The following is a 26,383-nucleotide window of genomic DNA, read 5'->3' on the forward strand; positions in this document are numbered from 1 at the left end:
GCAGGGAGAGGTTTAGAAAATGTAGCTTTTCAAAGAGGTTGCCATAGTAAGCTAACAGTACAAGCCAGTGTGAATCACAGAGGCTCTTCTTTCGTCTGGTCTAAACCTAGGAGAAAGTGTCACACTTTGTTGCAGAGTTCCTAAATGCGATTTAAAACCTTTCCCCCTGGAGAGCCACCGGACATCCATGTGAAACAACAAAGCATCATGTTCAGCTCCCATTTCTGCATTTAATGTGGCAAAGACGGGCTCTTGTGCGGTGCATCTTAACAAAATGTTCAATTTTACAACAGAAGTCAGCACCCCTAAGAGTCTATTCCCATATTGCGCACAGGCAAAACTTCCCGGGAGATCACGCAGTGTGTCCACAATATATGTGGAGCTACTGCCAATACTTTTGCTTTTAACCCAGCTCTAGCACCACACATTGAAGAAGCACCATCCGTGCAAATACCAACACACTTCAGTTGCTCTGCCCTGAAATGGTTTACAAAATATTGCTCCAATATTTCTTTTCCACGGCAGTACCTCCCAAAAGCAATCAAATGTGCTTCTTTTGAAATGTCAGTGGCCTCATCCAACTGTAGGGCAAACTGACTGTTTCAAGCGCGATATCAATTCTGTACTGATATCAGAGGACAGGTCAGTGATGCGGCAGAAAATTGTGGTGTCAGACAGACATACTTTTGCATTTCTCTGCTGCACCGTCACTAAGCATTACCCAGTTGACAACCAGAATTATTGGCATAATTACTTTCTCAGCATCTGTGAAGGGCTTTTTGTTTTTGGCCAGATAATATGGTAAGAAGTTTCCAAAGCATTTGCAGGTACTGAGGCCACATTTTTATCCGTGTCCTTTTGCTTTTGTATGCCTTGCAGCTGCCGTACAAACAAATCCTGGGTCTTTGTTGCTAAATCGGCATGTTTAGTTTCCAAATGCTGCCTTAATTGTGTTGGCATCAGGCTTCCTAATGTAGCGCCACAAACCACACACTGCAGCTTAACTTGTCCAGCAACGGCGATCCACATGAACCCAAAGTCCGAATAAGGGACATATTTCTGTGTTTTAGCATGTTTCCACCTCTCCTTCTCTTTTGTGATTCCTACAATCTTTGGGTACTCGGAAACCAGCCAGTTCTATGTGATATTTCTGCATTTTAAAACCGGAACACAATAAAAGGCAGATTTTTTCAGCCGTTTTTGTATTGGCTTTAAAATGAGGAAATATAACATACTGCCCCTCTCCTTCCCCACCCGCTCCTTAACTCGTTAAATCGGGGAGGGTTTAACCCCGAACCCTGAATTTCCCCACCCGCATCAACAAACGCACCCTGCCCACATACACACACACAGAGTCCAAAACTCACCTGTGACTCCTGCAACAACTCTGCTTGCGCTTACAGTGCCTTTCAGCCCCTGCGCGCACTGGGGCTTGACCAGCATGATTCGATTCTCTGCGGTCATGGAACAGTCTTTCCAAAACAACCCCCCCCAATCGGTACAGTGAAAAAGATCTATTCACTTACTACCAACAATCCATCTAAAAAAAGGAGCCTGAATCTGTGAAAACATTGCAAATCCCCACTTTAAGCCACGTTAGTTTTTAAAAAGCATTTCAAGTTATCAAAAATTTTAAATGATTCAAAAGATTTAAAATCTTAGACAGCAAGCACATGCAAAGATTTAAAACGAACTCACGTGAAAAGGCTGGGGAAAAAAATATAAAGTCCCAAAAAGAAACCATGTGAACAGCTTGGGGGAAATAAACTCAGCAAAAATGGGTCAGAAATACTGGTTGGATAAAAAAGAAATGCCACATTGATACAAGTCTCGGAAGACCCCCTGTTCAGATCGTGAAGTTCCAGCTCTAATTTGTTTTTGAAGTGTGGTCCTGGACTAGGCCAGAGATTGGCCGCGAAAACCACACCTGGATGCACATTGCCCAGGGGCAATATAAACCTTAAGCACTTCTACTCAACTAATCGTACATAGGGAAAAGAAATCCGTACCTGCCTGTGTGACTGGTTCAAGCGCTTCACTGGATTTTTCTTGCTGGGACACAGGTGGTTAGGTTGACACACCGACGCTTGGAGCAATGCTGCTGTAATGAAAACAAACAGTTACTCAAGGATATATGGGTCTACCTGAGACTTCAAAATTAAGATTAATGAGCAGGGGTTAAAACCAGCTCTTGAGTGTTAGGCATCAGCTAGTAAGCAGGACATAATGCTGGGAAACCAGGAGAGAGTACACAGTGCACTGTAAATGCAACTCCCACATGAGACGTCAACTTTCACTACCACCCCAAACTGGACATGAGAAAGAAACAGCCTCAAAAATAGTTTTGAAATCCCTGACTGACTCCAAACTATACCTTTAAAATTGCCCCACCATCACCCACAGCAAAATGCAGTAGTTTTAAAAAAAGGCATTCTTACCGTTGGCAAATCCTACTACAGATGTCAGGATTCTTTATGGTCCATTGATGCTGGTGACTTTGCTGTCCAAGATGGGATGATAGAGCCAATTTGTGTTCCTGCAATTAAATGAAAAAGTACAATTAAGACAAATATTAGACAAACCAGATTGACAGTACCAATATTTGCGAACTACACTCTGCCAGTCGGCACACATCCTCCCCCAGACACAAAAGGGACCTATGGTGCAGGGTCCTACTGTGAAATCTCCAACGTTCCCTACAGGCCAGTCCACCCCAGCTGGCAGAGAGAACAGAGCAGTGAGAGCACATACCTGAAAACGTGACTCATACTCAGTCACAGAGACAAAAAATAATAGCGCGAGAGAATGAGCATCAGCTTGTTATATTTTACCCGTTCTATACCCTGCCTAGAATAGTTGAGAAGTTCAGCCTGCTGGCATTACAATCATTCATCTACATATCTTATATAGAATCCGACACGGTAGCTCTTAACTCACCGAGGTAACTTTCGGAAACATCGGGTAATAGCCATGTAGCTTTTACTGCAGTTCGGTGACGGCGCTGACGTAGCAACAGAATGCAGCGACTGCCATGCCAGACATGAAGGCCCCTGGCTTCTATGCAACATATGGTGCCCCATGCAGGCGAAGGCCTGGCACACACAGCAGGACGATATACATGAATTCCACTTTAAATCACTTCTATGGCAGCGGTGCACCCAAAGTACTGTTGGTAATGCAGTGATTTTAGTACATCAAGGGATGCATAGACTCGCTCTATAGTAGATAGCTACCGGGGTAGCTCAGCAGGTTGACAGACCAGCTGAGACGTTATATATCGAAAATATGATTATGCGTATGGATATATTGTTGTTTCTTTTAATGTTAAAGGTTGAATTTAACCAAAACAATAAAAACAAGAAATATATGCAAAACTTGTTATCAATGACTTTTTACAATGACTTATGAAAAAGGAAGCGCTGTAAAATGTGTTTGGCCAAGGGATGGGTCGGGCAATGGGTTGGGGTATTTCTGCCTCTGAAGTTGGCACCCACGAACCCAGTTTAATTTCCCAATAACTGCTGTCAGCACAACGGAATCATGTGTTTGTGATTAACCGGTTTGATAAACATAACATCTTTATAAATATAATCTGTGATAAAACACAAGGCAAGGGGCACACAAATTACAGAATATTGGTGTGGGACTCAGACCAAAATTAAAAAAAAATAATCATCTCAAAGAAAACTAGTGAACGCAAGTTTCAGCAGCGCTTTTGAGTTTAGAAATTACTTTCCTATGAATGTGTAAAATGCACATTTGAACAACAATAATGTGTCCAGTATGTAGAATGCCTCCTTTCAACAGTGATCCTGCTCCCCCCCCCCGCCACAGTGATGTTCATGGCATCATGGCCCATTGATTTCCGTAGTGTCCCTTTCAAGACAGAAGAAAACCAAACGGGATGAGCAAATAGAGCAAGGAAATGCACAAGTGAGGGCTGGGGAAAGGAGCACTCGGCCCCCGCTCCGGTGCCGGCACATATATCATCCACAGTGCAGGAAGGCTTGGCAGCCCCAGAGGCACCTAAGCCCGCGTGAGCCTCTGCAGCAATGCAGAAAAAGAAGCAAACATGCAGCTGTGGTAAAAATGGGATCGACATGGGGCTCAATTTCCAACTAGCTGAGCGCATCCCTGTCTTAACAGTGAAAGCTGTGTTGCGCTGATAAGGGTGAAGAAAGATGGCGTATAATCGGACTTGCTGTTGGCAGCCGAATTTGGAAAAAACATCTGCACTGAAATTCCCTCGGCATGCACAGAACGGCCACAAATCACTTCTTTTTGGAGGCGGGGGGAGCCGGGATGGGGATAATACCAGCCAAGAAGACGCACAAAGATCCGCTGTTGGTACAACCAAAACAAAATAGGAAAAACAAACACACCGGCACCTAATATCAAACCACTTCCAAGATGTAAGAGCGCCTTATAAATACACAATAAAATATCTGCCCTTACATGGCATTGAGTGGTCCTTCCTCCGTGATTCTCTTTCTAAGCACGTAAGGTAGTGGCTAGTTCCCATACGAGAAACGGACCATAGCAACAGCCCGCCTACTCTTCTTCACGCGACTTCCTACAATCAAGCAATCCGACAATCAAGCAGTTCTGGAGCAATTTCAGTGAGCAGGATTCGGGAAGCGGGAAGGCTCTTGGCTGCCGGTGCAAGTGCAATCAGACTCTGTGTGCCTTTGGCTCAAGCTGGAACTCGGGGAGGCTCTGGCTACCAGGCTGCAAGAGCAGCAGGAATCGGAAGCAGGTTTTGGCCGCCTATGCAAGTGTAACCGGAATCTGCATGCCTTTGGCTTGCAGTGGTTGGGGTGGGAATTTTCTTCGGGATACCGGGAACGTTTCTGCAAGACCCCCGATGGAGTGTCCGACTTCGTCTTGTCCCTCATCATAATATTTCTGAGCGGTAACCGGGAAGGCTTTGGCAGCCAGGCTGCAAGAGCAGCAGCAATCTGTGTGCTCTTGGCTGGCTGAGAATGCAATTTGCATTTTCTTAGGGATACCATGAACGTTCCTGCAAGACACCAGATTGAGACAGGGGAGCGGAAAATTACATTTACTTTAAAAATCATGCTCAGCTATTCAACGTGAAATTTATGGGGGACTAAGAAAAGGAACAGGGACAGTGGTTAGTGGTGTTTAACTGATCAAAGGGGGCTAATGGTGTAATTTAATGTTTCATGAGGTTTTTTGGATGGGTTTTTTAGAGGGGGTCAGCTGGGACTATCTGCGTGTGGTTCGGGAGAGGCACATGGGCATCTTGGTGTGGGTCTGCAAGGGGGAAAGGGCATCATGTGGAGGGAGGATGGAGCATTAAGGTATTGGTCTAGAGGGAGGGATGGGGCATCTTGGTGGGGTCTGAATGGTTGGATAGGGGCACGCTGGAGTGGGTCTGGCAGGATGGGGCACATTGGTGCGGGTCCGCAGGGAGGGATAGGGACACAGTGGTGTGGGTCCGCAGGGCGGGATAGGGACACAGTGGTGTGGGTCTGGAGGGAGGGATAGGGACACAGTGGTGTTGGTCTGAAGGGAGGGTTGGAGCGAATGAGTGTGGGTCTGGAGGGAGGGTTGGGGCACATGGGTGTGGGTCTGGGGGAGGGAGGCGGAACATGGGTTTGGGTCTGTGGGGGAGGGATGGGTGTGGGTCTGGGGAGGAATGGGGCACATGGGTCTCGGAGGAAGGGTGGGGCACATGGGTGTGGTTCTGGGGGAGGCATGGGGGCACAAGGGTGTGGGTCTGAAGGGAGTGGATGGAGGCACATTGGTGTGGGTTTGATGGGAGGGATGGGGCGCATTGGTCTGGGGATAGATAGGGGCACATTGGTGTGGGTCTGGAGGGATGGTGGCATCTTGGTGGGGTCTGTAATGGATAGGGCACATTGATGTATGCCTGAAACAGGTATGGGGAATCTGTTGGTCTGGAGGTTGGCATGGGTCATCTGAGGGTGGGATGGGGCATATTGGTGTGGGTTTGATGGGATTGATGGGGGACATTGGTCTGTGTCTGGGGGAGGGATGGTTCATCTAGGTGTGGGTCTGGATGGCGGGATGGGGCCATCTGCTGTGTGGGTGGAGTGATCTGCAATGGATGGGGCACATTGTCGGTCTGGAACAGGCATGGGGCATCTGTTCTGGAGGGTGGAGGTGGGGCATCCTGGTGTGGGTGGGATGGGGCATCTGGAGGGTGGGATGGGGACATCTTGCTGTGGCTCTGGAGGGAGTGGATTTAGGCACATTGGTGTCGGTCTGATGGGAGAGATGGGGACATTGGTCTGGGGAGGGATGGGGCATATTGGTGTGGGTCTGGAGGGAGGGATGGGGCATATTGGTGTGGGTCTGGAGGGATGGGGCATCTTGGTGTGGGTCTGCAATGGACGGGGGCACATTGGCGTCGGTCTGAAACAGGTCTGGGGCATCTGTTGCTCTGGAGGGTGGCGTGGGTCAACTGAGGGTGGGATGGGGCATATTGGTGTGGGTCTGAAGGGAGGGGATGGGGCACATTGGTTTGGGTTTGATGGAATGGATGGGGACATTGGTCTGTGGGTGGGGGAGGGATGATTCATCTGGGTGTGGGTCTGGATGGCAGGATTGGGGCATCTTGCTGTGTGGATGGAGGGATCTTGATGGGGTCGGCAATGGATGGCGGCACATTGATGTCGGTCTGGAACAGGTATGGGGCATCTGTTGGTCTGGAGGGTGGATTGGGACATCCTGGTGTGGGTGGGATGGGGACATCTGTGTGCATCTGGAGGGTGGGATGGGGCATCTTGGTGTGGCTCTGGAGAGAGTGGATGGAGGCACATTGGTGTCGGTCTGAACAGGTATGGGGCATCTCTTGGTCTGGAGGGTGGGATGGGGCATCCTAGTGTGGGTGGTATGGGGACATCTGTGTTCAGCTGGAGGGTGGAAATGGGGCACATTGGTGTGGGTTTGATGGGAGGGACGGGGCACATTGGTGTGGGTCTGGGGAGCTATAGGGGCATGGTGAGGGTCGGGAGGGCAGTTTGGGGCATATTGATGTGTGGAGGTACTGACAGTGGCATCTTTGGGGCAGGGGGACTACAATGGACGAGGGCACATTAGTGTCGGTTTGGAACAGGCATGGGGCATCTGTTTTGGAGGTTGGCATGGGTCATCTAGGTGTTGATTGGGAGGGTGGGATGGGGCATCTTAGTGTGGGAGGGATGGGGACATCTGTGTGCATCTGGACAGTGGGATGGGGCATCTTTCTGTGGGTCTGGAGGGAGGGATGGTGGCATCTTGGTGTGGGTCTGGGAGGGATAGGGCACATTCAAAGTAGAGTGTACCTGCTGCTGCTTTGCCATTGGACTCCTGTAATTCTATCTGGAAACGTTGTAAGGACAAGAGGAAGGTCGGAATATTCTTCGGTGGCGAAACGCCACAAGGACTTACTAGCACTACATCACCCAAAGTAAATAATAGTCAGTGCGAATCCTGTAGTGAGCGAGGTGGTGGCGGGCTGGGCTTGGTGGGCTGTAGGCTGGGTTCAAGCAGTATTATTGTTGCATCACAAACGCCGACAGTGATACTTACATTGTGTCCTTTCAAATTATTTCCTAGATCCTTTGTGTGACAAGGCTCCACTCCCTGACTTCCCAGAATACCTTCATAACACTGGGTGCAGTCGCCTTTCGCGCGCACATTCGTAGTGTTTTCAAAGTGTACCCGCTGTTGAGCTGTTAGGTTGGTTGGGTGAGGAGTGGATAATTATTCTCGAACACGTTGAGTTTATATTTTAAATTATTTGACTGATCATAACCCTTATTAGACCTGCAAGTCTGCTTACGCATTCAAATTGAATTGTGTTGGGTTCAAATTGCTTTTCTTTACGTTACATTCTTTTTTCTTTATATTCACGATAAATACTGTTAAAACATTTAATAGATTTATTCTTACGTTTTTCTAAATAGCTATTCCTACACAACCACTGCATTTTCAAGGCGTTACCGGTTTGCCATAGCCACTCTCTTGAGAAGCGGGAAAGTCTGTGTGTCGTTGGTAAAATCTCCTCACCACACAGTAACTGACGCGCAACCTGAAATCACCTCAGAACCCGCTATCATCGTTAGTGAACCAGACCCTAACTTTTTAAACTCTCATGTATCGCTATCTATGGGTGGACAGGCTTTAATTTTGTCTGATTCTAAATCGTACAAGGCGGAGCACGTGCAGGAAGTAGAGTTTGCCTTTATGCACGCCCAAATTCAAGTACAAACTAATGCCCCCAGGAGGGATGACACTGGGGATTGCCTTTCCAAAATAGTTTCCTCAGTGTTCACGAGGACATTTCTCCATTATCAACAATTGAAAATTGCCCAATGACTGAAAACAACCCTATAGTAGATGTCTCCAAGATGGCTCCAGTTGTAAAGTCTGAGCTGGGCAAACGAACTAGACTCTCTTTGGGCCCCTCTTCCCCTGTTAACTCTGCCAGAAACGGTTTTGACAATGTACACTTGTTCAACACTCAACCACGAGAAGGCATTTTACCTTATTTTTTTTAAAAAAAACTTTATTTAACAGTTGCCGGTTACAATACAACACAATCTTGGCGCAATTCACTATATATATATATATATTATGGCGTAACAGATTAGCCCCCACACAAGGGCCTAATGATTGTCTTCCAGATCACACAGGGCCGAGTGATGAAGTCGTACTCTCAGCATCACTCTGCGATCCCCTGAGATATCTGCGTAGTGGTGCCCAGTTGTCTTTTGGCCTACATACAGCTGCAACCCCCCTGATAAAGCCTTCTTCACATTCTTGCACTGAGATCAGGTCTCTGAGCCATGCTTGGATGTACGGGGCTTGTTTCGATTTCCAGCACATTAGAATGTTCCGTTTGGCGACCGCGCCTGCCACCGAGAAGAGTCTACGGATTTTAATTGAAACTTTCCCAATATCTCCCAGCAGATACTTTAGTGGAGTAGCTGGCACCGGGATCTCCAGCACATAGCTATGTGTTTTGGACACCTCTTCCCAGAACTGCCTGATGGGGGGGCATGACCAGTACATGTGCAGCGAGTCTGCTTGTGGGGAGCCACATTTGGGGAAAAGAACTTGTTTAGCCGGGTCGAATTTATTGATCTTATTGGGTGTGAAGTGTAGCTGATTTAGCACCTTGAATTGAAATAACCTAAAATTAGCACAGAGTGATATGTCCTTGGTAAGGCTGCAATATTTGGACCATTTCAAATCATCAATGGTGACGTGTAGGTCTTTTTCCCATTTGCTTCTCATGTTGTTTCTGGATGGGGTGTGTGCTTGCACCACCTTGTACAGTGACGAGATACTTTCCTTGAAACCCTCTTGTGTCATAGTGCTAACCAGGATCGGGTGTGGGATATGGGCTGCCGGGACTGAGGGCCACCTACTCTTACATGCATTCTTAAGGCGATGGTATTGTATTGTAGTATTAAGGCCTCCACCCACTTTGTCCCAGACCTCCTCCAACCGGAAAAAATGCTGCTCCGGAAAGAGATCCCCCACACACATTTCTTTGCTAGGGTCCCAGCTTTTCTGTAAAGTGGTGTCAAACATAGGCGTCAGACCTTGAAAATACCAGAGCGAAACTATGTGGCCAGTATAGTTCCTCACACCTGACTCTGCGAAAGAGGGCCACCCACGCTCGAGTTGTGCAAGCAACAGGATCTACCTCCTTCGTAGAGTGCAAGGACGCCAGTGAGGCTGCACATTTTTCGGCCTGAATGTGTGCATATGGTTCAGGGCTATGCGACCAGTACTTTGCAAAGTGTGCCTGTGCTGCCGGACAATACAGTTAAAAGTTCAGGGCCGCTAGACCACCAGCGTCAAACGGTTCACATAGCTTAGGCCAGCTGATTCTCGCTATGCCTCTCCCCAAACGAAGTCTGAGGCCAGTTTCTGCATTTTATCAAAGAATTGCTGCGCCGGCCAAAACGGGATGTTACTAAACAAGTATAATAACTTGGGTACAATCACCATTTTCAAAAGGGCCACTCAGCCATATATGGAGATAGGTAGCTTGTTCCACATCCCCAGCTTGGTCTCGAGTGACGTCATGTAGGGCTCGTAATTAGCAGTGAATAGGGTGTGCCGGTCTATTGCAAGGATGATGCCCAGATAACGGGCTGTGTTTGGTGACCACCTAAATTGTGATGCGCATGCCGGAGCCGTTGTTTCCGGTGTCAGTGGGATTACCTCTGTTTTGGAACTATTAATTTTGTACCCAGAAAATCTTGCGAACTCATCAATCTCATCCATCATTGGCGTGAGGTTGTTCATCGGGTTGTGCAAGTATGTCATAGTGTCACCCGCATAGAGGGATATAAGTTGAGGGGGGCCTCTAATACGGATACTCCGCCCCATATGTTTGTGTTTTAAATTTGCCGCCATGCCCTATATGGTGAGTGCGAAAATCAGGGGTGACAGCGGGCACCCCTGACTTGTCCCTTTATGCAGTGAGAATGCTGGTGAAAGGGTTTTGTTCGTTCTGACCCTGGCTTTTGGGTCATTGTATAGGACCTGAACGTATTTCAGGAACCCAGGACCGAACCTCATCTTGTGTATTATGGCATACATATACACCCAGGACACTGAATCAAATGTTTTTTCAGCATCTAATGAGATCGCCACTGCACTGACCTTCGGGTCCAGTTGAGAGGTTATAGCAAAGGACATGCAGAGGTTCAGGGCCGTGGAGCGCGAGGGGACAAAGCACGATTGATCCAGGTGGATTTGTTTATTCATACATGGGAGTAGACGGTTGGCGAACGCCTTCACAAAGATCTTGGTGTCCAGGTTCATTAATGATAGGGCGCGATATAATGAGGGGTCTTGCGATGGTTTGTTCAGCTTAAGCATCACTGTTATGGTGGCCTCCCTCATGGAGCTCGGGAGTTTACCCATGTTTAGGGTTTCTTCCCACACTGACAGCAGTTTGGGTGCCAATTCAGTAATGAAACCTTTATAGAGATCCGCAAGGAGCCCGTCCGGCCCTGGAGCCTTACCAGCTATTAAATCCTTAATTGCCTGCGTGACCTCCTCCAGAATGAGGGGCAGGTCCAGCCTGTCTCTCTCTTCAGACTCTAAAGTGGGCAGTGGGAATGATGCTAGATATCGATCAAGTTCGGCCTCCGACACCTGATCTACATTTGTGTACAGGTCAGTGTAGAATTTTGTGAATTCTTCATTCACTTATTGAGCTTCTCTGCGTAGGGTGCCGTAGGCACCTTCATCCCAGTTATCGGTCTCACACCGTATTCGGTTTTGATCAGGTTAGCCAAGTCCTTGCAGGCTTTGTTCCCTTCCCCATATCTCCTGGCCCAGATCGGCTGTGTGATGTGCAATACTTCTTGGTCTGCCAAGGTCTGAAATCTCGCCAACTGCGCCCGTAGGGGCTCTAGCGTGGACACCCTGGGTGATTGGGAATGTGCTTGTTCTAGGGTTTTCAGCTTGTATTCTATTTGGTCTAGTTCCCTCCTGATTTCGTGCAGTGTGCCCAGCGACAAAGATATCAGGTGCCCTCTGAGCCAGATCTTGAACGATTCCCACACTGTAATCATCGAATCTACTGAACCAATGTTGCGATCAAAAGAATCTGATATGTCTACACTCAATGAGTCAACTATTGAGTCATCCCTCAACAATAACGGCGGCATACGCCATTGCCTACCCTTCTGGCTGGCCTCGCCCATACCATTGTCCATTAGGACTGGAGAGTGATTGGACATTGTGCGCAGCAGAATAACACACTCTCTGAACTGAGGCATGAACTCTGGTGAACATAGCCAATAATCAATGCGCAAACTGGAGTTGTGCACGTGTGAGTGGAATGTGAATTCCTCTTGCAGGTGATGTAACTCCCTCCAGGTATCAACTAGGGGAAGCGTGGACGTGATGTGCGAAATGGTTAATGAAGCCTTGGACTGTGTTCTATGTCCCCTTGAGATCCTGTCCCTAAGCGGGTCTAAGATGGTATTTAAATCCCTGCCCCATAGTATTCTGGCATCACCCACTGGCAAGATTTGTTAAAGTATATTCAGATAAAACTCAGGGGTGTCAACATTGGGGCCATAGTAGTTGATTAGGATCCATTCTGTATTCTTAATTGTGCCCCACACAATTACATATCTACCTTCTGCGTCGAAAGGGGATTTAGTGAATTGGAACCCCACCCGCTGTTGTATAATGGTCATGACTCCTCTGGATTGCGATGAGTAATCAGTGTCAATGCGCACCGGGCCCCAGTCTTGGGCAAATTACTCCATTACTTTCTTGGTGGCATGTGTCTCTTGTAGGAAAAGAATGTTAGTACGATGTCTTTTAGCATAGGCAAGTAGGTTTCTGGCCTTAATAGGATTCACAAGCCCCCTGACATTTCACGTTAGGAGCCTAACACCCTGTGTCGTCTCGAAAGTGCCATATTCTCCAGGTTACTTTGCATCGATCAATGGACTCACAACTATGAACATGCAACCGTCACTTTTCCCTGATAACCACCCATCCACCCACCCCCCCAAATCAACTCTTGTTAAACAACCCATCTCCCAGCCCCCCAACCCCACCATAACAAGACGGTGTAATCCCATAACTAATGCAAAAACGCAGGAATTGCGGGAGTCGCTGCGCTAATTACTTGCAGACTGGATGATTTGCCGTCTGTAAGAACTCCGTTAACTGGTGATTAGTTGTCAAGTATCTGGTTGGGTTGCCGAACCCCCCCGGTCTGGCAGCATCGGTATGCTACTTTCTATGAATGCCGGTGCCTCCTGAGGGGATTCAAAGAAATGAGACTTCCCTGCATGCTGCAGGCGCAGCCTCGCTGGGAACAGCATGGCATATGGGACTGTTCGCGCTCTGAGTGCCTTCTTAACGTGGTCAAAGGTGCATCTGGCAGCCTGCACCCCAATGGAGAAATCTGGGTAGATGTGAATACGAGCAGAATCGTAGGTTAAGGTGCCCCTTTCGCGCGCCAAGTGGAGAATCTGGTCCCTGTCCCTGTAATTGAGAAGCCGGGCTATGACAGTGCGAGGCTGGGCACCGGGCTTAGGAGGGGGGGGCCAGGGATCTATGTGCCCGCTCGACCAGGAATTGCTGCGAGAACTGCACCCCCGGCAGCATTGTGCGAATTGCTTCCTCCATGAAGGTCTCCATCATGGTATTTAAGGCATTCTCCGGCAGGCCCACCACCCGTATGTTATTGCCGCGGGACCTGGATTCCAGATCCTCACACTTGGCTTGGATTGACTTCAGGCTTTTCTTTATGCTGTCAATGTCTTTGCCGTGGGCCCCCACAGTGTCCTTCAGTCCGCTTATGCTTGTCTCCGCCTCAGTTACTGTATGGTTGATTTCCCAGAGGTCCGCCCTGATGGACGAGATGCTGTTCCCAATATCATCAAGCCTACTGTTAACAGCCACAAACCCAGCTTGAAGCGCCACCATGTACGAGTCTGTGTTGTGTCCTGCCTGCCACTGATCGGGCGCTGAGCAAGTGTGCGAGGAGGAGGTCTCGGCCTCAACTGAATTTGTGCTTGCAGAGGCATCCATGGAGCTTTTTTTATGTCCCTTGGCTCCTCGTGTCATGACGTCCCACTGCTGAGCTGACTTGATGTTTGTGCCCAAAATGGCGCCACGTATCACGTTTCACAATCGGACTTCACAGCACAGACCCAATCGGGGGCACAATGCTCATGAGCTTACTGTATGTTTTTGCTGTGCACCTCTGGTTTGCAAGTGGGAATTACAGTGTATGTAAGCCTATGATCTACAATGTGGTCAGGCTGCAGCCCATGCAATGCCTGTAGTGGTTTTACTACGCCTGGTTAGCCAGTTATGGGAGCAAACATAGGCCACTACTGTCAGCGCCCAGGCAGGCCGACCGTCACCCCCAGGCGTACTGCTCTCACTGCTGGTCCCGGGGGGCCCCCACCCATATACTGTGCGAGTGAGTTGCGGACCATATGATGTGGGGGCTCCTCGGCCTCACCTCTCTGGTGAGCAGTGCTATCCGGGCTCAGCAGCGATGCACTCACTTGCTGGTTACTTGCACGATGTGACACGGGCCGCCTTCAGGAAGAAGTCCATGCCGTAGCGAACGGCCCCGCAGCTGTAGCTCCTGCCACTGTCCCCACTCCTTGCTCTGCCGCTGCACCCGCACGCCGGGTCCAAGCAACACCACCCGCTCCAGCGGCTCAGGAGTGTTTCACCTCGGGGGCCGCAGCTCGTCAGCCCCATCGGCCCGCCTCCCGGACAGCACCCGTCCTGGTGCACCAGGCTGGGCCACAGCAGCGCCCACGCATTATCCGAACCCCAGAGGAGGGGCAACATGGAGCACCAACGGGTCCTCGCTCTCTCTCGAAGTCGTTCCCAACAGGAACGCTGAAAGGAGTGCACAAGCAGCTACAGTGGATCCTTGTCCTTGCTTGGCCTGAGCGACGCTTACCCTAGTGCTACAGGGGCCCGGCCACTTTCGGATGGAAGTACGGCGGCACACAACTGGACGCCAGACTTTTGCCTGACAGGCCGCTCCGAGTCGGATTGGTGCGAAACGCTGACACGGTCCGGGCAGCCGCTGTCGCTTCCCGATTTCGGTCCAAATTCCACCCACACGCTACGTGGGGGCTCCAATACCCAGATCTGCTATAGGTAGACACCAGCGAGGCTCCAGTCCGCAGGATATTTCAGGAAGGATGTCAGGATTAGCTGAGCTCTCACTCAGGCGGCCATTTTCCACGACGCACCACAGCACCCCCCCCAGCATTTTACCTTCTTTAAGTACGTTAGGGCTGAATGGCAAAATTCCATTACCCTCTGTCCCATGATTTCAATGTGCTCATTCGGAACAAACTCAGAATGTGGCTGTAGATACATTCTTAGGATCTTCTCCGGTAACCCGATCAAGCTCCCTATTGGAAGATCAGTTGCCATTTGCTACACAACAAGCCTCTCCTATTGTCTCTATGACAAATGCACAATTTTCGACCAAAAATGAAGACCTAGAAAAATCCTTTCCAGTGATTTCAAGAATCTTAAATCTCCTAGCAAGGGATATGAGCTTACTCATTTAGAGATCAGAGATCTTAAACGTACAGTTTTGGATACACTAATCAAAGTAAAGAAATTGGAAGGCTTCTTGTTGGGGAGGGCGGTGGATCTTGAAGGGTATTGGACATCATTTAGATGATGAAAGCCGTAAGGCACTTACACTTCACAATTTTAAACCTGTAGATGAAAACAATAAATTGAACAAAAAGAATTACGTAATAACCGAGACTTCTCGGTTATTAAAAATGTGAATATGATCAAAGAATCAAAACAATCCCAATTATCCACTTTTTATCATATTGTAGAAAAATCCACTTCTCAGAAAATTTCACCAGGATTTAACGTGGACCCTTTTGTTGAGAAATCTATACCTAGTACATCACAAAAACGTAGTACTTCAGGGTATGAAGAAAAACTTGTTGGCCCAAAACTAACCTTGACTACTGATGGCAAGCTAGAGTCTCTGGATTCAAATAGAGACCTATTTTCCCAGAAGAACTTAGTTACCGAAAATTCTCAAGAAAACACAAAACAATAGGCCCCTGCATGGAGCTTCTACCAGGTTTATCTACTCTAGGAGAAAAGGGGAGAAAGGGCGTGAAACCCATAAATAATAACCAACCGGGGGGGGACTCTCAAGTTAGAGGTATACCACCTTCATAGATAGGGACAGAGTTATAGGGAGTACGGATCTGGTTGAGCCAAATTTACATCCGGAAACCCGTGGAAATGATTCGGGGTTAGCTGAGAGCTCATTAAAATATAAGGACAACTCTCCAAATCACATTAATAACAGCGATCTACGTAATGTTAAATGGTGTAAAAATAACACACCCTGATCTACCTAGTTCTAATCACACCCTGATCTATTCTTCTGTATAATCTATGTGATGAGGGGGGACCCCATTCTCTGCATAGATCATGTGTCTTGTCTTTAATGAATGAAATTCCAGGAGTGAGACTAATTTCCCCTGCAGATCTAAAACTTGTAGACTTTATTCACCCAACACGATTCGATCATGTGAGGATTGTTTTGAAAGCCAGAAAGGTATTCAACATTATTCTTTCGGAAGTCGAACAATTCAACCAAATGGGATATGACATCCTTCATTTTAGTAATGGCTCTGGAAACACTAGGGTTGGGGAGGAGAACCTCAACAGACCACAAATACACGATCAAGAACCCATTGATCAAAACTACGGGAGACCTCAGATTCAGGGGGAAGAGGAACAAGAATGGAAATGGCTTGCTCTCTCACTTATGGAATCCATATCACAAATAAAATCCCTACATCAGAAGCTTTAACCCCCCAGGTTCTCGGAATAAATGGAAAAATCTTTCCTGGCATTCCAGAGGCCATTCCAATTTTCTTACCTCAAACGATCTGTGTGTAAAACTTAAATCATTCAAGTTGATTTGCATCCAAGTATCTTGGATGACCTCTAATTTTCATTTTGACGGTTACGAATGCAATCATCAACTGGCTAGGAGCGGGACCCGTGGGAGACCCTCAGGGGGATTGCTTATTGTGATAAAGAACGATGTTGGAATACAAATTTTGGAATTCCTCGATATAACAACTAGAGCTATTGCGATAGTCCTGGAGATCCATATAGATCTAACTTCATCTAATGTTCTGATAATTAATATTTATTGGAATCTAACTGACAGGTTGGCAGATTTTATAGCCAGACTAAATGTTTGTCTGACCAACATGATGTTGAAATTCACTGCCGATAAAAAATATTCTCGGTTTGACAAAAAACATGGGGGCAATCTCTCAGAGAAATAGTGTGAATAATCAGACTATTGAAGGAGTTCCTTGTGGTACTAGTAGGAAATTAGTCCAAGGTCATATTTGACACAATTTTTTTCGAAAATTGGGGCCTCTTCCATGTGAACATTTTATTTAATACCTCTATAAACAATCACACATGGTCCAGTGGAATAAAATGTATAGATCACATGTTTCTATCTATGAATTGCTTGACTGTTGTGTGAATTTTCTCGTGGTAGATTCCAGCCTTAGTGACCACAAATTTCATGAACTTGAGTTGTTTAAGGGTTCAAATCCTTTGGATAAAAGGTAAAATGAAAAACGGAGCGACAGTAAATCATACTGATAATCAAATTAAATGGAACGAGGGAAATGTGACTAAACTAAATGTCACCTTTATTCAAGAACATCATTCGAATCCATGGGCCAAAAGGCGAACATTGTTCTCTGTTGCATCCTTTCCAGAGTATCTGAAATCCATGATAGCATACTCAATAAAAACCACAGACAGAGCCGCCAGTACCTCACCCCAGTCACATGTATTTTACCCCTTAGTTAGACACAAAATAATTGGTCAAATTGATACATCAGAAGAATCTTAAGAAGTACAAAAAACCTGGAATTAAAACAAGAAAGAGTCTGTTTAGCAAAACAGACCTGGAAAAATTGGCTGACATCCCATAAGGCACTTATGCTTCAAGCTGATAACAAAGCTATGCTGAAGGCGCTGAGAGAGTGCAATGCCGCCAATTTTGGACTTTAATAAATCATTTGGAATCCTTGCAGGTTACCCTCCAATCTAACGGTATTATGGAGGACACCTGGACTTAACACTTTGATTCTTTGTACGCAGGTACATTTGCCACCCCAGACGAACTAAAGGCTTGTAGTAACCATCTATGGGAATGTAATTTTACAGTATTAGATATTGAAAAACAGATTACATCTTCGAATGCCTCTACGGCTGGCAGCCCGAACGTTCTTGCAAAAGTTAACCTAAAAGCAAACCCAGACCTTTGGGCAAAAGCGCTCTTCCTACTATTTTCTGAAATAAAGTTAAAGAGACACATCCCTGCTTCCTGGAACATTTCGTATATTGTTCCCATTTATAAGAAAGGCGATAGACGGAAGCCCTCCAACTATCGGCCTATCACAATTATGGATGCGGGTTCCAAAGTTTTCGCAGGGCTGGTGCTCAGACACATAGTAGAATGGGCTGACTCAAATAGTATTCTATACAATAGACAGTTCGGCTTTCAGGAAAGGTATGGGGACCGAAATAGGAGGCCTAATATTTAGCTGACTCTTGGATAAAGCGTGTAAGAAAAGTGCCACCCCGATATATATATAGCAGCTTTTGATCTCTCATTAGCATTTGATAAGGTGGACAGAGTATTGCTGTGGTCTAAGCTTTTACATCTTGGGGGAATTCTTGCCATCTTAATTCATCTCCATAATGGGTCTTTAAACCAGGTCAGACTGAACGCTGACGGATTCTTATCCTGTCCGATCAAAACTTCAAATGGTCTTAGACAGGGATGCTTATTTGGGCCAACACTTTTCAATCTTTATGTGTCGCACGCAGGGAAGAGTCTCGAGGTAGCTGATTGATCTCACCTAAAAATCAAGGGAAATAAAATAAACTGGTGCGCTTATGCTGAAGACTTCCTGTTCATTGATGGAACCCCCATAGGTCTTCAACGCAAGCTCACCACCTTTTCCATCTACATTAAAAAAAACAGACTAATAATAAATGAATAAAAATATGTTATAATGTGTCTAACAAAACGAAAAAAAATCTCCACCTTTAAATGGAGCATAAATAACCATACTCTTGCAAGAACAAGATCAATGTGCTACTTGGGATTCCTGGTGTTCGATACAAATACCAATTACTTGTATTGGAATTGTGTTCTGGAAAGAGCTGTTAATTCTATATCTCAGGTGAAAAAAGTGCACACAGGTATTGTAAATATTCTTTGATTCCCTTACTTAGGTTTTATAAGTCAAAAGTCATCAAAGAAATCACTTATGGCCTAGAGATATTACTGACTTATTCTGCTGTGTTTCTGCATAAGCTTGAATCTAAAATTTGGAGAAAGGTGATCTGTTACTTACCAAAATGTGTTCCGTTAAATGCGATATGAACTGGGTCTTTTATCATAAGTTTGTATTGTTCAGTGGCGAAGGCTGGCATTATATAGAAATTTGATTATGGCAAAGCATAATAGTTTCTATGCTGATATAGGGCAAAAAACTGAAACCTGTTCCTTAGAATGTCGATGGTTTTTGACCCTACAAATAGTTTAAAAACTTTGGACAACATAGGATCATCACACACCACATTCATGTCTAATCCTACTAGAACAAAATGAGCGCTCCAGAATAAAGATTGGGCTTTAACAATGGAGAATGTTTGTGCTTCTAAAATCTATTATCACCTAGTTCCACATGGGAAATTTATGAGAAATCCAGAATCATATCTTCTCAAATTTCCTGACCATAATTGGCACATGGCCTATTCGAGATTCCGCTTTAACATCTTACAGACAGGCGAAATCCTAGAAATTAGAGAAGGGGCAAAAGGTAAACACATTCCTTGTCCTTTCTGTAACAGCTCTTCCGCAATTGAAACTCCGAGACACCTTTTACTCGAATGTGATACTATCAAACCACAAAGTGCGAGTGCTTTTACTAAGTTTGAAATGAATAAAAAAATAGAGAGATTAATTGATAAGTTGTATTGTTAGAAACATCCAATGTTTTATTTGAATCATTTATCTGTTTTGTGTGTGTTTTACCGTGGTTTTAATATTCAAGATACCATGTATCTTGAATCTCTAATACCATAATTGTATTTCTTGTTTCTTTTGTAAAGGTTTTTTTTAAAAACCAAATACTAATAAATAAAAAAAAATTAAAACAAGATGGGGCACATTGGTCTGAAGGGTGGGATAGGGCATCTTGGTGTGTGGGGATGGGTATCTTGGTTTGAGTCTGGAGGGCAGGATGGGGGCTTCTTTCTGTATGGAGGGAGGATGGGGCATCATGGTATGAGTCTTGAGAAAGGGATTGGACATCTTGGTGGAGCCTGGATCGGAGGGGGGCATCATTGATCTGGAATGGAGGGACATGGCATATGATGGGGGCATGTCAGGGAATGATGGAGCATGTGGGTCTGAGTGGGGGCTGGAGCACTCTGGTGGGAAGGAAGTGGGCCATCTGGGTGTGAATGGAGGGATGGAGTATGAATGTCTGGAGAGAAAGATGTTGGTTTATGGGAGGGGTGGGAGCAGTTGTGTGTTGAAGGGTTGGGGTAATCAGGTGTGGGTACAGAGAGAGGGTGGATGGTGCCATCCGAGTGCGAGTCTGGAGGAAGTGGTGAAGCATATGGTTGTGGCTCTGAGGGGTGGATCATCTTGGTGTAGGTATGGAGGGACGGATGTTGGTGTCTGTGTGGAGGGATGGTGGCATGTGGGCCGGGAGGGAGGTGGCATTTGAATCTGGAACATGTGTTTGGAAGGAAAAATGGGGTACTGGAGTTTGAATTGGGACATGTAGGGCTGTGGTATCTGTTTGTGAGTGGAGGCATGACGGATCATTAACAGCGGAGCAGCCGAAGGGAGAGCCGCGGGCCTGACCTCGGTTGCATCCCAGATGCGCACACCCACAGCCCGGGGTACCTCTCGCAGGGGCAACCAGGCGCTGGGGATTCCCTTCCACCGGAGGGGTGTACGCAACCCAGCAGATGGACGGGGACGCCTGGCAGGGTTGGGTAAACCTGCTGGCGATGTCCCCAACCACGCACCGGAAAGGGAGCCCCTGCACGGCTCCTCACCGAGCTGGCCGGGGGCGTGCATTCCTCTCTCTGAGCTGCCAGCGGACAGCAGGGAAGCCCCGAGTGGGGGCAGCCGGGAGCCGAGGGAAACCTGACTGCTCTCAAGGGGTGCCTCCCTAGGCAGATAGGGGCCCAACACGCCAGGCGCAAGCCATGGTGCAGCAGGCTTACTCGACGGACGGGCGTCAAGGTTCTAGCCGCCCACATCTGTGGGCGAGCGATGGCCAGGCCCGCTGGCGCAGTGGGTGACCTTCCCTCTTGCCCAGGTACCTGGAACTTGGCTCTGTGCGGTTTGAAGACTCTAGCAGTCCCAGCAACCCCCTACCCGTGCTGTCTCGCCTCGCCCTCGGTCCCCCAGCTGCCCCACCCCCAAAAGGGGAGCGGAGGGGGGGATCGGGGGAAGGATGAGGGGATTGGGCCGGTGGCGGAGCCACCTGCCTCCACCCCCCCTTGGAAGTGCCGTGCTGCTGCAGGCATCGGGCAGGCTTCCTGGGCTGAGCGCCTGCATTTTTTTTGTTGAGTGCTGGGCTGTCTCGCCACAGTCAGCGCTGCCTCCCCCAGCCCCTCCTGCACCATCAGGGTCAGGCCGACGTCTGGAACAAAAATGGCCGTGACTCTTGGCGGTGGATCACTTGGCTCGTGTGTCGATGAAGAACGCAGCTAGCTGTGAATTGGTGTGAATCGCAGGATGCATTGATCAATACTTCGAACGCACCATGCGGCCCCGGGTTATTCCCGGGTCTACGCCTGTCTGAGGGTCACTTGTACATTCATCGCCTCGGGGTTACCTCCCAGGGGCATGGCAGGGGATGTCGCAGGGACCCCGTTCCCTTCTTCCCAAGGTTAGACCCCGATCAGCTGTAACGCTCACCTGATATCCACGGGGACGCCACTCAACCCTGGTTGGACCACTCGCCCTCTCTAACCCCTCCCTTGGAATTTGTTCGGCTGAGGATTGGGCCTGCAATACAGGAAATCGTTTTTTAAACCTTATTGTCTCTTGTTGCTTAGCTCCCACCTCCCTTGAGGACCAAACCTTCCCCTTAAGCCTTCTCCTCACCTTGCTTTTTGTATGATGCGCTGTCCGTTCTGCTTCTCAGTGCAGGGGCGCGTAGCTGGTGTGGGCGCGTCGCAACCTAGTTGCTTCACTGGTGCGGGCCCTGTTTGAGTCCAGACCTGCTGTCACTCCAGTTCGTTAAGGTACGTTTGCTGTTTTTTTACAGTCTTGATAATCTGTCCTTCTCTCTTTCTCTTGTCCCTTGATAATGTCTCTGCTTCTTCCTCTAGGTGCAGGAAGAGGTTATTGTCGTGCTGACTGGGGTTGATCACGAGTCGGTGAGTAAATGTGCGATGCGTGGCGCTATTCGTCTTTTCTTGTGCTGACCTGTGTCTCCCCTCTTTCTTGTAGGCCGCTGTAATGTCCCAGAATGGATGCTGACTGAGAGAGCACTAAGCAGTGAGTGAATGCGCAGTACGCAGCGCTTTCTTGTCTTTTCATATGCTAACCTGTGTTTCCTCTCTTTTGTAAGTCGTTGTGAGGTTCCGGAACGGGTGCTGACCAAGAGCGGCTTGGATTCAAGTAAGCGTCTGATGGTTCTTGCTGTTTTCTGAATTGAAATATGGAAACGCTTACTAATGCTGTTTTCGCTCATTTCTTTCTAGGTTGCGGCGCCGAGATGCTGTGTTCACTGGACCGGGTGAGCGATGGATTGTGAACAGGATACTACACACAGGTAAATGTTGTACTAAATATGTTCTTGTTCTTTCAGGTACGCAGCTCCAGGAAGGCAGGCAATGAACTCAGGAGACCGAGCTGAACACGGTAAGCGTTACGCTGCTAACCGAAGAGTAACGCGAAGCGTGTTCCTCTGCCTGGGTGTGGCTTATATAGCCCCCAGAAATCATAAGGCCTGACCACACACAAAACACTAGACCGCATAGCACAGTTCATAAAACTGAGCTATGTGGGTGCCTCCATGTTGCACAAAAGCTCATTAACAAGTCCAGGTCCCAATGCATCCTCACATTGGGTATGAGCCTGGCACCAAAGGCGCCATAACTGATCCAGGAGAGTCTTTGATGAGATGGCAAGGCCGTTAAGGCCATAATGGAGAATCGTAGCCTGGCTCCAGTGACCTGCCTATGAGGGTTAGGGGCAGGGATCACGACAGCACTCCCCCCCAAGGCCCCTCTCACGGTGGTTCTTCTGCCCGGCCCTGGTTTGGTTGGGTGATTATGCTGGAACCGTCTTATCAAGCGTGACGCATGGATATATTCACAAGGTTCCCACGTTCTGTCCTGCGGGCCGTACCCTTTCCAATCTACTAGATAGTATAGCTTAGAATTGGTGTACTTTGAATCCAAGATGTCTTTAACCTCAAATTCCAGTTCTCCGTTGATCACTACTGGTTTTGGTGGTGTTGTAACACGAGTCCCAGGTTGGACAGGTTTCAGAAGAGATACGTGGAACACAGGATGATTCTGCATATTAGACGGTAAGGCTATCTTAACAGCTACTGGATTTATTACAGATTTGATGGTAAAAGGATCTAGGTATCGTGGGCGAAAGGTCCGGGTTCCTTTTATGGGCACATGTTTTGATGCTAACCAGACTTTGTCTCTAACTTGGTAACTGGGAGCCTTTCCACGATGCTGGTCAGCAAATTTCTTTTGTCGGTTCTTGGCTTGGAGTAAATGTTCGACTGCCTTTTTGAAGGTTTGAGAAATGATCGTGTGTAAGGTTTTAATTGCTGGTATTTCCAAGGTAGTTGGAACATCTAGTTCGGAAGTGCGTGGATGTCTGCCATATATGGGATAGAACGGAGTCTGCCCAGTACTGGTGTGTAAAGAATTATTATAGGCATATTCTGCTATCCATAACAAGTCCTTCCAACTTCCTTCCACTTGATGTAGCATACAGCGTAGGTATTGCTCGAGTGTTTGGTTCGTTCTTTCTGTTTGGCCATCCGTTTGGGGATCGTGACTAGTGGATAATCGTATATCGATTTGGGCCATAGAACAGCACTTCCTCCAGAAGTTGGACACAAATTGAGTACTTCGGTCTGAGATCAGCACCGTAGGAAACCCATGCAGCCGTACAATATGTTCAAGAAATATCTTTGCCAGGCTAGATGCATTCGGGAGACTTTTAAAAGGAACGAAATGTGCCATTTTCGAAAATAAGACCACGACCACTAGAATGGTGTTGAATCCTTGACTGGGAGGTGAGTCAGTGATGAAATCGAGAGACAACGTATGCCAGGGTGCCGGTGGGATTTCCAATGGTCGAAGGAGTCCAGCTGGTTTTTGATTCAGTAATTTATTTTGTGCACACATGCCACAGGATAGGATAAATTGAATAACGTCCTTGCGCCAAGTGGGCCACCAGTAGCTTTGTTCTACTTTGGCTAGAGTTTTAGCAATTCCAGGATGACCCTCAATTAAAGAGTTGTGATAGCCAGAGATGATTTGTTCTTGTAATTCTTTACTTGGTAGGTGTAAACGCTTCATGAAATATGGTAGTTTGTCTTTAATTGTATAGTATTCTTCTTGTGTACTCCACTCTTGTAATAGCTCAGGACTCATCAAGTGTTGAATCTTCTCCTGCAGTTTCGCTTTGAGTCATTGTTGCTGTAAGGCCCAGGAGATTGTCACTTGGAATAATGGCCACTGGATCTGGGGTCATGTATACCTTCTCATCAATAACCATACGGGAAAGGGCATCAGTCTTTCCGTTTCTGACTCCAGGTCGAAACGTGATCACATAATCGTATTCTGCAAAGAACAGGGCCCAGCATAGTTGACGTGAAGATTGAGCCTTTGCTGTTTTTAGGTATTGTAGGTTTCGATGGTCAGTTATTACAGTGATTGTATGCCTGGCACCCAGGAGATAATGTTGCCAGGCCTTAAAGGCTGACTTGATAGCTAAAAGTTCTTTGTCCATGATAGCGTAATTGAGTTCGGGTGGTGAGAAATTATGTGACCAGAAGGCTACAGGGTGCAATTGACCAGTTTCGGGGTCCCTTTGCGAGAGAACAGCTCCCATTGCCATGCTTGAGGCATCCGTTTCCACCACTTAAGGGAGATCCAGACGAGGATGTTGTAGAATCGGGGTGGAATTGAACCTCACCTTGAGTTCTTGGAAGGCCTTCTCTGCTTCTTTTGTCCATTGGAATTTCTTATTGTTTTTCCTTAATAATGATGTGATCAGATGCACTATCTGAGAAAACCCTGGGATGAACCAGCGGTAGTAGTTTGCAAAAACCAACATGCTCTGGATTCCTTTGAACGAATTTGGCGATGGCCAATTAAGAAGGGCATCTACTTTGTGCACGTCCATTCAGATTCCTTTTGGGGTGAGGACGAAACTGAGGAACTCCACTTAGGTGAAATGAAATGAGCATTTTTTTGAGTTTGGCATATAGTTGATGTTGGCAGAGTTTTGCAAGAACAGAGCGAACATGCTTGACGTGGTCCTGTTTTGAAGCTGAATATACTAGGATATCATCAATGTGGACTAGGGCACAAACGTCGATTAATTCTCTTAAGACATCGTTCATGAAGAACTGGAATGCAGCGGGAGCATTGCAAAACCCAAAGGGCATTACCTGATATTTGTATAGGCCATATTTGGTACAAAAGGCGGATTTTCCATTCGTCCCCTTTTTTTTACTCAAACGAGATGGTACGCTCCTCTAAGTTCCAGTTTAGTATAGATTTGGGCGTCTTTGACTTGATCTAACAGTTCCGGAATAAGTGGGAGTGGGTAGCGATTCTTTACGGTGATTGGGTTTAATGCGCGGTAGTCGATGCAAGTCCTCAAATCTCCTTCCTTCTTCGACATGAAGAATAGAGGAGAGGCTGCTGGTGCCTTAGATGGGCGGATAAAACCATTTGCCAGGTATTGATCTAAATAATACTTCAAATGCTGGTTTTCTGGTTTGGTGAGTGCATAGATTCGACCACAAGGGATTTGTGCACCGGGTACTAGGTCGATCTGACAGTCATATGGCCTGTGTGGCATTAAGGTATTAGCTTGTTCTTTCTGAAATACATCTTGAAAGTCCTGGTATTCACTTGGTAAGGTACCGGTTACATCCAGAATTATTGCTGCTGTTCCATGAGCAGATGTACTTGTATCTGTTTGCTGCTTTTCTCTGTGGTAACAAGTGAGAGCACAACTTTCGGAAAAGGTCAAGTTCTTTGCACGCCAATCTATTCGAGGATTTAAACTACCAAACAGGGCATCCCTAAGATTAACCTAAACTGAGGTGCCTTGATGAGGTCGAAAGCAATAGATTCCCGGTGTCCATCCTGGCACAAAAGGGTTAAGACTGCTGTACATTGGGATACTGTACCATCAACGCTGGGACCGTTTCAGTGGTCGACTTTGGGCATAAGGGAAGCTCCTTCTTTTCTGCGAGATCTTGGTCCATTTAGTTTACAAATGCTCCGCTGTCTATGTATGCTTCTACGGCATGCATCCAAGGCGGCTGCTGGTGGTTGATCAAGAACACTGGCAATACAAAATGGGAGGTCTGTAGTTCACTTTCTTCGCTGGACAAACGCACCCCTACACTTGCCGGGCTTGGTAGTTTTCTTACTCCTTATTAATATCTTCTGTCTCTGTGGCCTCAACGGTTCTCCTTGGTGGTTTCACTGGACACTCTTTAAGGAAATGGCCTGATTTTCCACAGTATAAACATAACTGCTG

At 47.1% G+C, this 26,383-nt stretch overlaps 1 long non-coding RNA gene and 1 other non-coding gene across 2 annotated transcripts in view; one reads left to right on the forward strand and one right to left on the reverse strand.

Moving 5' to 3' along the window:
- Positions 1 to 2,021: 2,021 nt before the first annotated feature.
- LOC138572834 (uncharacterized) overlaps positions 2,022 to 26,383 on the reverse strand; it is a 62,501-nt gene continuing 38,139 nt past the window's right edge. The window contains exons 2-3 of the long non-coding RNA XR_011303912.1: positions 2,439 to 2,536; positions 2,022 to 2,101 (exon numbers count right to left, since the gene is read on the reverse strand). This is a non-coding gene — a long non-coding RNA (uncharacterized lncRNA). The remainder of the gene's footprint in view (positions 2,102 to 2,438; positions 2,537 to 26,383) is intronic.
- Positions 21,283 to 21,431, forward strand: LOC138465592 (5.8S ribosomal RNA). The gene has a single exon (XR_011267887.1). It is a non-coding gene; the product is annotated as a 5.8S ribosomal RNA (ribosomal RNA).

Source organism: Ambystoma mexicanum, chromosome 1p (assembly GCF_040938575.1).
Source record: "Ambystoma mexicanum isolate Mex_15411 chromosome 1p, UKY_AmexF1_1, whole genome shotgun sequence".
In the NCBI taxonomy this organism is placed as follows: Eukaryota; Metazoa; Chordata; class Amphibia; order Caudata; family Ambystomatidae; genus Ambystoma; species Ambystoma mexicanum.